Genomic DNA, 13,106 nt, shown 5'->3' with positions numbered 1-13,106 from the left:
CATATGGTATAACGTTATAACGTATTACGTTATATGGTATTACGTCATAACGTATTACGTTATATGGTATAACGTCATATGGTATGACGTTATGACGTATTACGTTATATGGTATTACGTCATAACGTATTACGTTATATGGTATAACGTTATAACGTATTACGTTATATGCTATAACGTCATATGGTATAACGTTATATGGTATTACGTTATAACGTAATACGTTATATGGTATTACGTTATAACGTATTACGTTATATGGTATAACGTTATAACGTATTACGTTATATGGTATTACGTCATAACGTATTACGTTATATGGTATAACATCATATGGTATAACGTTATGACGTATTACGTTATATGGTATTACGTCATAACGTATTACGTTATATGGTATAACGTTATAACGTATTGCGTTATATGGTATTACGTTATAACGTATTACGTTATATGGTATAACGTTATAACGTATTACGTTATATACTATAATGTCATATGGTATAACGTTATAACGTATTACGTTATATGGTATAACGTTATAACGTATTACGATATAAGCTATAACGTCATATGGTATAACGTTATAACGTATTTCGTTATATGGTATTACGTTATAACGTATTACGTTATATGGTATAACGTCATATGGTATAACGTTATAACGTAATACGTTGTATGGTATTACGTAATAACGTAATACGTTATATGGTATAACGTTATAACGTATTACGATATATGCTATAACGTCATATGTTATAACGTTATAACGTATTACGTTATATGGTATTACGTTATAACGTATTACGTTATATGGTATAACGTTATAACGTATTACGTTATATGGTATTACGTCATAACGTATTACGTTATATGGTATAACGTCATATGGTATAACGTTATAACGTATTACGTTATATGGTATAACGTTATAACGTATTACGTTATATGGTATAACGTTATAACGTATTAGGTTATATGGCATAACGTCGTATGGTATAAGGTTATATCATATTACGTTATATGGTATAACGTTATAACGTATTACGTTATATGGTATAACGTTATAACGTATTACGTTATATGGTGTAACGTCATATGGTATAACGTTATAACGTAATACGTTATATGGTATTACGTTATATGGTATAACGTTATAACGTATTACCTTTTATGGTATAACATCATATAGTATAACGTTATAACGTATTACGTTATATGGTATAACGTTATATGGTATAACGTTATAACGTATTACCTTATATGGTATTACGTCATATTGTATAACGTTATAACGTATTACGTTATATGGTATCACGTTATAACGTATTACGTTATATGGTATTACGTCATAACGTATTACGTTATATGCTATAACGCCATATGGTATAACGTTATAACGTATTACGTTATATGGTATTACGTTATAACGTATTACGTTATATGGTATAACGTTATAACGTATTACGTTATATGGTATTACGTCATAACGTATTACGCTATATGGTATAACGTCCTATGGTATAACGTTATGACGTATTACGTCATATGGTATAACGTTATATGGTATAACATTATAACGTATTACGTTATATGGTATTACGTTATAACGTATTACGTTATATGGTATAACGTTATAACGTATTACGTTATATGGTATAAGGTTATAACGTATTACGTTATATGGTATAACGTTATAACGTATTAGGTTATATGGTATAACGTCGTATGGTATATGGTTATAACATATTACGTTATATGGTATAACGTTATAACGTATTACGTTATATGGTATAACGTCATATGGTATAACGTTATAACGTAATACGTTGTATGGTATTACGTAATAACGTAATACGTTATATGGTATAACGTTATAACGTATTACGTTATATGCTATAACGTCATATGGTATAACGTTATAACGTATTACGTTATATGGTATTACGTTATAACGTATTACGTTATATGGTATAACGATATAACGTCTTACGTTATATGGTATTACGTCATAACGTATTACGTTATATGGTATAACGTCCTATGGTATAACGTTATGACGTATTACGTTATATGGTATTACGTCATAACGTATTACGTTATATGGTATAACGTTATAACGTATTACGTTATATGCTATAACGTCATATGGTATAACGTCATAATGTATTACTTCATATTGTATAACGTTATAACGTAATACGTTATATGGTATAACGTCATATGGTATAACGTTATAACGTATTACGTTATAAGCTATAACGTCATATGGTATAACGTTATAACGTATTTCGTTATATGGTATTACGTTATAACGTATTACGTTATATGGTATAACGTTATAACGTATTGCGTTATATGGTATTACGTTATAACGTATTACGTTATATGTTATAACGTTATAACGTATTACGTTATATGCTATAATGTCATATGGTATAACGTTATAACGTATTACGTTATATGGTATAACGTTATAACGTATTACGATATAAGCTATAACGTCATATGGTATAACGTTATAACGTATTTCGTTATATCGTATTACGTTATAACGTATTACGTTATATGGTATAACGTTATAACGTATTGCGTTATATGGTATTACGTTATAACGTATTACGTTATATGGTATAACGTTATAACGTATTACGTTATATGCTATAATGTCATATGGTATAACGTTATAACGTATTACGTTATATGGTATAACGTTATAACGTATTACGTTATATGCTATAACGTCATATGGTATAACGTCATAATGTATTACTTCATATTGTATAACGTTATAACGTAATACGTTATATGGTATAACGTCATATGGTATAACGTTATAACGTATTACGTTATAAGCTATAACGTCATATGGTATAACGTTATAACGTATTTCGTTATATGGTATTACGTTATAACGTATTACGTTATATGGTATAACGTTATAACGTATTGCGTTATATGGTATTACGTTATAACGTATTACGTTATATGTTATAACGTTATAACGTATTACGTTATATGCTATAATGTCATATGGTATAACGTTATAACGTAATACGTTATATGGTATAACGTCATATGGTATAACGTTATAACGTATTACGTTATAAGCTATAACGTCATATGGTATAACGTTATAACGTATTTCGTTATATGGTATTACGTTATAACGTATTACGTTATATGGTATTACGTTATAACGTATTACGTTATATGGTATAACGTTATAACGTATTACGTTATATGGTATTACGTCTTAACGTATTACGTTATATGGTATAACGTCATATATTATAACGTTATGACGTATTACGTTATATGGTATTACGTCATAACGTATTACGTTATATGGTATAACGCTATAACGTATTACGTTATATGCTATAACGTCATATGGTATAACGTTATAATGTATTACATCATATTGTATAACGTTATAACGTTATACGTTATATGGTATAACGTCATATGGTATAACGTTATAACGTATTACGTTATAAGCTATAACGTCATATGGTATAACGTTATAACGTATTTCGTTATATGGTATTACGTTATAACGTATTACGTTATATGGTATAACGTTATAACGTATTGCGTTATATGGTATTACGTTATAACGTATCACGTTATATGTTATAACGTTATAACGTATTACGTTATAAGCTATAACGTCATATGGTATAACGTTATAACGTATTTCGTTATATGGTATTACGTCATAACGTATTACGTTATATGGTATAACGTTATAACGTATTGCGTTATATGGTATTACGTTATAACGTATCACGTTATATGTTATAACGTTATAACGTATTACGTTATATGCTATAATGTCATATGGTATAACGTTATAACGTATTACGTTATATGGCATTACGTTATAACATATTACGTTATATGGTATAACGTTATAACTTATTACGTTATATGGTATTACGTTATAACGTATTACCTTATATGGTATAACGTCATATGGTATAACGTTATAACGTATTACGTTATATGGTATAACGTTATAACGTATTACGTTATATGGTATAACGTTATAACGTATTAGGTTATATGGCATAACGTCGTATGGTATAAGGTTATAACATATTACGTTATATGGTATAACGTTATAACGTATTACGTTATATGGTATAACGTTATAACGTATTACGTTATATGGTATAACGTCATATGGTATAACGTTATAACGTAATACGTTATATGGTATTACGTTATATGGTATAACGTTATAACGTATTACCTTTTATGGTATAACATCATATAGTATAACGTTATAACGTATTACGTTATATGGTATAACGTTATATGGTATAACGTTATAACGTATTACCTTATATGGTATTACGTCATATGGTATAACGTTATAACGTATTACGTTATATGGTATCACGTTATAACGTATTACGTTATATGGTATTACGTCATAACGTATTACGTTATATGGTATAACGTTATAACGTATTACGTTATATGGTATAACGTCATATGGTATAACGTTATAACGTAATACGTTATATGGTATTACGTTATAACGTATTACGTTATATGGTATAACGTTATAACGTATTACGTTATATAGTACAACGTCATATGGTATAACGTTATAACGTATTACGTTATATGGTATTACGTAATAACGTAATACGTTATATGGTATAACGTTATAACGTATTACGTTATATGCTATAACGTCATATGGTATAACGTTATAACGTATTACGTTATATGGTATTACGTTATATGGTATAACGTTATAACGTATTACCTTATATGTTATAACGTCATATGGTATAACGTTATAAAGTATTACGTTATATGGTATAACGTTATAACGTATTACGTTATATGGTATAACGTTATAACGTATTACGTTATATGGTATAACCTTATAACGTATTAGGTTATATGGTATAACGTCGTATGGTATAAGGTTATAACATATTACGTTATATGGTATAACGTTATAACGTATTACGTTATATGGTATAACGTCATATGGTATAACGTTATAACGTAATACGTTATATGGTATTACGTTATAACGTATTACGTTATATGGTATAACGTTATAACGTATTACGTTATATAGTATAACGTCATATGGTATAACGTTATAACGTATTACGTTATATGGTATTACGTAATAACGTAATACGTTATATGGTATAACGTTATAACGTATTACGTTATATGCTATAACGTCATATGGTATAACGTTATAACGTATTACGTTATATGGTATTACGTTATAACGTAATACGTTATATGCTATAACGCCATATGGTATAACGTTATAACGTATTACGTTATATGGTATTACGTTATAACGTATTACGTTATATGGTATAACGTTATAACGTATTACGTTATATGGTATTACGTCATAACGTATTACGCTATATGGTATAACGTCCTATGGTATAACGTTATGACGTATTACGTCATATGGTATAACGTTATATGGTATAACATTATAACGTATTACGTTATATGGTATTACGTTATAACGTATTACGTTATATGGTATAACGTTATAACGTATTACGTTATATGGTATAACGTTATAACGTATTACGTTATATGGTATAACGTTATAACGTATTAGGTTATATGGTATAACGTCGTATGGTATAAGGTTATAACATATTACGTTATATGGTATAACGTTATAACGTATTACGTTATATGGTATAACGTCATATGGTATAACGTTATAACGTAATACGTTGTATGGTATTACGTAATAACGTAATACGTTATATGGTATAACGTTATAACGTATTACGTTATATGCTATAACGTCATATGGTATAACGTTATAACGTATTACGTTATATGGTATTACGTTATAACGTATTACGTTATATGGTATAACGTTATAACGTATTACGTTATATGGTATTACGTCATAACGTATTACGTTATATGGTATAACGTCCTATGGTATAACGTTATGACGTATTACGTTATATGGTATTACGTCATAACGAATTACGTTATATGGTATAACGTTATAACGTATTACGTTATATGCTATAACGTCATATGGTATAACGTCATAATGTATTACTTCATATTGTATAACGTTATAACATAATACGTTATATGGTATAACGTCATATGGTATAACGTTATAACGTATTACGTTATAAGCTATAACGTCATATGGTATAACGTTATAACGTATTTCGTTATATGGTATTACGTTATAACGTATTACGTTATATGGTATAACGTTATAACGTATTGCGTTATATGGTATTACGTTATAACGTATTACGTTATATGGTATAACGTTATAACGTATTACGTTATATGCTATAATGTCATATGGTATAACGTTATAACGTATTACGTTATATGGTATAACGTTATAACGTATTACGATATAAGCTATAACGTCATATGGTATAACGTTATAACGTATTTCGTTATATCGTATTACGTTATAACGTATTACGTTATATGGTATAACGTTATAACGTATTGCGTTATATGGTATTACGTTATAACGTATTACGTTATATGGTCTAACGTTATAACGTATTACGTTATATGCTATAATGTCATATGGTATAACGTTATAACGTATTACGTTATATGGTATAACGTTCTAACGTATTACGTTATATGGTATAACGTTATAACGTATTACGTTATATGGTATTACGTTATAACGTATTACGTTATACGGTATTACGTTATAACGTATTACGTTATATGGTATAACGTTATAACGTATTACGTTATATGGTATTACGTCTTAACGTATTACGTTATATGGTATAACGTCATATGTTATAACGTTATGACGTATTACGTTATATGGTATTACGTCATAACGTATTACGTTATATGGTATAACGCTATAACGTATTACGTTATATGCTTTAACGTCATATGGTATAACGTTATAATGTATTACATCATATTGTATAACGTTATAACGTTATACGTTATATGGTATAACGTCATATGGTATAACGTTATAACGTATTACGTTATAAGCTATAACGTCATATGGTATAACGTTATAACGTATTTCGTTATATGGTATTACGTTATAACGTTTTACGTTATATGGTATAACGTTATAACGTATTGCGTTATATGGTATTACGTTATAACGTATCACGTTATATGTTATAACGTTATAACGTATTACGTTATAAGCTATAACGTCATATGGTATAACGTTATAACGTATTTCGTTATATGGTATTACGTCATATGGTATAACGTTATAACGTAATACGTTATATGGTATAACGTTATATGGTATAACGTTATAACGTATTACCTTATATGGTATTACGTCATATGGTATAACGTTATAACGTATTACGTTATATGGTATCACGTTATAACGTATTACGTTATATGGTATTACGTCATAACGTATTACGTTATATGGTATAACGTTATAACGTATTACGTTATATGGTATAACGTCATATGGTATAACGTTATAACGTAATACGTTATATGGTATTACGTTATAACGTATTACGTTATATGGTATAACGTTATAACGTATTACGTTATATAGTATAACGTCATATGGTATAACGTTATAACGTATTACGTTATATGGTATTACGTAATAACGTAATACGTTATATGGTATAACGTTATAACGTATTACGTTATATGCTATAACGTCATATGGTATAACGTTATAACGTATTACGTTATATGGTATTACGTTATATGGTATAACGTTATAACGTATTACCTTATATGTTATAACGTCATATGGTATAACGTTATAACGTATTACGTTATATGGTATAACGTTATAACGTATTACGTTATATGCTATAACGTCATATGGTATAACGTTATAACGTATTACGTTATATGGTATTACGTCATAACGTATTACGTTATATGGTATAACGTCATATGGTATGACGTTATGACGTATTACGTTATATGGTATTACGTCATAACGTATTACGTTATATGGTATAACGTTATAACGTATTACGTTATATGCTATAACGTCATATGGTATAACGTTATATGGTATTACGTTATAACGTAATACGTTATATGGTATTACGTTATAACGTATTACGTTATATGGTATAACGTTATAACGTATTACGTTATATGGTATTACGTCATAACGTATTACGTTATATGGTATAACATCATATGGTATAACGTTATGACGTATTACGTTATATGGTATTACGTCATAACGTATTACGTTATATGGTATAACGTTATAACGTATTGCGTTATATGGTATTACGTTATAACGTATTACGTTATATGGTATAACGTTATAACGTATTACGTTATATACTATAATGTCATATGGTATAACGTTATAACGTATTACGTTATATGGTATAACGTTATAACGTATTACGATATAAGCTATAACGTCATATGGTATAACGTTATAACGTATTTCGTTATATGGTATTACGTTATAACGTATTACGTTATATGGTATTACGTTATAACGTATTACGTTATATGGTATAACGTTATAACGTATTACGTTATATGGTATTACGTCATAACGTATTACGTTATATGGTATAACGTCATATGGTATAACGTTATGACGTATTACGTTATATGGTATTACGTCATAACGTATTACGTTATATTGTATAACGCTATAACGTATTACGTTATATGCTATAACGTCATATGGTATAACGTTATAATGTATTACATCATATTGTATAACGTTATAACGTTATACGTTATATGGTATAACGTCATATGGTATAACGTTATAACGTATTACGTTATAAGCTATAACGTCATATGGTATAACGTTATAACGTATTTCGTTATATGGTATTACGTTATAACGTATTACGTTATATGGTATAACGTTATAACGTATTGCGTTATATGGTATTACGTTATAACGTATCACGTTATATGTTATACCGTTACAACGTATTACGTTATATGCTATAATGTCATATGGTATAACGTTATAACGTATTACGTTATGTGGTATTACGTTATAACGTATTACGTTATATGGTATAACGTTATAACGTATTACCTTATATGGTATAACGTCATATGGTATAACGTTATAACGTATTACGTTATATGGTATAACGTTATAACGTATTACGTTATATGGTATAACGTTATAACGTATTAGGTTATATGGCATAACGTCGTATGGTATAAGGTTATAACATATTACGTTATATGGTATAACGTTATAACGTATTAGGTTATATGGCATAACGTCGTATGGTATAAGGTTATAACATATTACGTTATATGGTATAACGTTATAACGTATTACGTTATATGGTATAACGTTATAACGTATTACGTTATATGGTATAACGTCATATGGTATAACGTTATAACGTAATACGTTATATGGTATAACGTTATAACGTATTACCTTTTATGGTATAACATCATATAGTATAACGTTATAACGTATTACGTTATATGGTATAACATTATATGGTATAACGTTATATGGTATAACGTTATAACGTATTGCGTTATATGGTATTACGTTATAACGTATTACGTTATATGGTATAACGTTATAACGTATTACGTTATATGCTATAATGTCATATGGTATAACGTTATAACGTATTACGTTATATGGCATAACGTTATAACGTATTACGTTATAACGTATTACGATATATGGTATAACGTTATAACGTAATACGTTATATGCTATAACGTCATATGGTATAACGTTATAATGTATTACATCATATTGTATATCGTTATAGCGTAATACGTTATATGGTATAACGTCATATGGTATAACGTTATAACGTATTACGTTATAAGCTATAGCGTCATATGGTATAACGTTATAACGTATTTCGTTATATGGTATTACGTTATAACGTATTACGTTATATGATATTACGTTATAACGTATTACGTTATGTGGTATGACGTTATAACGTGTTACGTTATATGGTATAACGTCATATGGTATAACGTTATAACGTATTACGTTATATGGCATAACGTTATAACGTATTACATTATGTGGTAATACGTTATAACGTATTACGTTATATGGCATAACGTTATAACGTATTACGTTATAACGTATTACGATATATGGTATAACGTTATAACGTATTACGTTATATGCTATAACGTCATATGGTATAACGTTATAATGTATTACATCATATTGTATATCGTTATAGCGTAATACGTTATATGGTATAACGTCATATGGTATAACGTTATAACGTATTACGTTATAAGCTATAACGTCATATGGTATAACGTTATAACGTATTTCGTTATATGGTATTACGTTATAACGTATTACGTTATATGATATTACGTTATAACGTATTACGTTATGTGGTATGACGTTATAACGTGTTACGTTATATGGTATAACGTCATATGGTATAACGTTATAACGTATTACGTTATATGGCATAACGTTATAACGTATTACATTATGTGGTAATACGTTATAACGTATTACGTTATATGGTATAACGTTATAACGTATTACGTTATATGGTATATCGTCTCATGGTATTACGTCATAACGTATTACGTTATATGGTATAACGTAACAACATGTTACGTTGTATGCTATAACGTCATATGGTATAACGGTATTACGTATTACGTTATATGGTATTACGTTATAACGTATTACGTTATATGGTAAAACGTCATAACGTATTACGTAATATGGTATAACGTCATATGGTATAACGTTATAATGTATTACGCCATATTGTATAACGTTATAACGAAATACGTTATATGGTATAACGTCATATGGTATAGCGTTATAACGTATTACGTTATATGCTATAACGTCATATGGTATAACGTTATGACGTATTACGTTATATGGTATAACGTTATAACGTATTACCTTATATGGTATAACGTTATAACGTATTACGTTATATGGTATAACGTTATAACGTATTAGGTTATATGGTATAACGTCGTATGGTATAAGGTTATAACATATTACGTTATAAGGTTATAACATATAACGTTATAACGTAATACGTTATATGGTATTACGTTATAACGTATTACGTTATATGGTATTACGTCATAACGTATTACGTTATATGGTATAACGTCATATGGTATAACGTCATAATGTATTACTTCATATTGTATAACGTTATAACGTAATACGTTATATGGTATAACGTCATATGGTATAACGTTATAACGTATTACGTTATAAGCTATAACGTCATATGGTATAACGTTATAACGTATTTCGTTATATGGTATTACGTTATAACGTATTACGTTATATGGTATAACGTTATAACGTATTGCGTTATATGGTATTACGTTATAACGTATTACGTTATATGGTATAACGTTATAACGTATTACGTTATATGCTATAATGTCATATGGTAGAACGTTATAACGTATTACGTTATATGGTATAACGTTATAACGTATTACGATATAAGCTATAACGTCATATGGTATAACGTTATAACGTATTTCGTTATATCGTATTACGTTATAACGTATTACGTTATATGGTATAACGTTATAACGTATTGCGTTATATGGTATTACGTTATAACGTATTACGTTATATGGTATAACGTTATAACGTATTACGTTATATGCTATAATGTCATATGGTATAACGTTATAACGTATTACGTTATATGGTATAACGTTCTAACGTATTACGTTATATGGTATAACGTTATAACGTATTACGTTATATGCTATAATGTCATATGGTATAACGTTATAACGTATTACGTTATATGGTATCACGTTATAACGTATTACGTTATATGGCATAACGTTATAACGTATTACGTTATAACGTATTACGATATATGGTATAACGTTATAACGTAATACGTTATATGCTATAACGTCATATGGTATAACGTTATAATGTATTACATCATATTGTATATCGTTATAGCGTAATACGTTATATGGTATAACGTCATATGGTATAACGTTATAACGTATTACGTTATAAGCTATAGCGTCATATGGTATAACGTTATAACGTATTTCGTTATATGGTATTACGTTATAACGTATTACGTTATATGATATTACGTTATAACGTATTACGTTATGTGGTATGACGTTATAACGTGTTACGTTATATGGTATAACGTCATATGGTATAACGTCATATGGTATAACGTTATAACGTATTACGTTATATGCTATAATGTCATATGGTAGAACGTTATAACGTATTACGTCATATGGTATAACGTTATAACGTATTACGTTATAAGCTATAACGTCATATGGTATAACGTTATAACGTATTTCGTTATATGGTATTACGTTATAACGTATTACGTTATATGGTATAACGTTATAACGTATTGCGTTATATGGTATTACGTTATAACGTATTACGTTATATGGTATAACGTTATAACGTATTACGTTATATGCTATATTGTCATATGGTAGAACGTTATAACGTATTACGTTATATGGTATAACGTTATAACGTATTACGATATAAGCTATAACGTCATATGGTATAACGTTATAACGTATTTCGTTATATCGTATTACGTTATAACGTATTACGTTATATGGTATAACGTTATAACGTATTGCGTTATATGGTATTACGTTATAACGTATTACGTTATATGGTATAACGTTATAACGTATTACGTTATATGCTATAATGTCATATGGTATAACGTTATAACGTATTACGTTATATGGTATAACGTTCTAACGTATTACGTTATATGGTATAACGTTATAACGTATTACGTTATATGCTATAATGTCATATGGTATAACGTTATAACGTATTACGTTATATGGTATCACGCTATAACGTATTACGTTATATGGCATAACGTTATAACGTATTACGTTATAACGTATTACGATATATGGTATAACGTTATAACGTAATACGTTATATGCTATAACGTCATATGGTATAACGTTATAATGTATTACATCATATTGTATATCGTTATAGCGTAATACGTTATATGGTATAACGTCATATGGTATAACGTTATAACGTATTACGTTATAAGCTATAGCGTCATATGGTATAACGTTATAACGTATTTCGTTAT

Source organism: Bombus huntii, chromosome 4 (assembly GCF_024542735.1).
Source record: "Bombus huntii isolate Logan2020A chromosome 4, iyBomHunt1.1, whole genome shotgun sequence".
Classification (NCBI taxonomy): Eukaryota; Metazoa; Arthropoda; class Insecta; order Hymenoptera; family Apidae; genus Bombus; species Bombus huntii.
This window is presented reverse-complemented; position numbering follows the sequence as displayed.